Below are 514 nucleotides of genomic sequence, written 5' to 3' on the forward strand. Positions count from 1 at the left end.
ATTTGTCTCTTGCAAAGTACCATTCGTCAGATCTGAATACTCAATCACAAAAACTGGAGCATGCAAGTTGATGTCCCACCAATTGAGAATTGGAGAAAACTAGGTACCAAGCTAATTGACTGCAATCGATTTCTATTGCTTTCACTCTAGAATGCTGAGCATAACACATTCACCTTTGTCTATTTTGATCGTCATTACTGAACTGAGAATTTTCAAGCTCTCCAAGCCCTCATTAAACACTCTGGTCTCACTAAAGAAAGATTTTCTTTTTCAATTCCTGACCACCATAATTTTAGGCAGAGACCTATGTACTGGCATCAAGAGCCAAATGCAGTACAAAATTTCTTTGGTTGCCTTCGCTTACCAGTTTTGTTTTTTGTTTTTTTAAGGGTTTTAGTTTGACGGTGCTTGCGACACATTTAGGTCAAATCAGCGCCATAGTTTGTTGGGACTTTTTTAGAGCTACATAAAATTGGTGTAAGTTAACGAACAAAATGCAGAAATTTGTTATATA

Source organism: Berghia stephanieae, chromosome 3 (genome assembly GCF_034508935.2).
Source record: "Berghia stephanieae isolate SIO BIC M18660-M18661 chromosome 3, UCSD_Bste_1.3, whole genome shotgun sequence".
In the NCBI taxonomy this organism is placed as follows: Eukaryota; Metazoa; Mollusca; class Gastropoda; order Nudibranchia; family Aeolidiidae; genus Berghia; species Berghia stephanieae.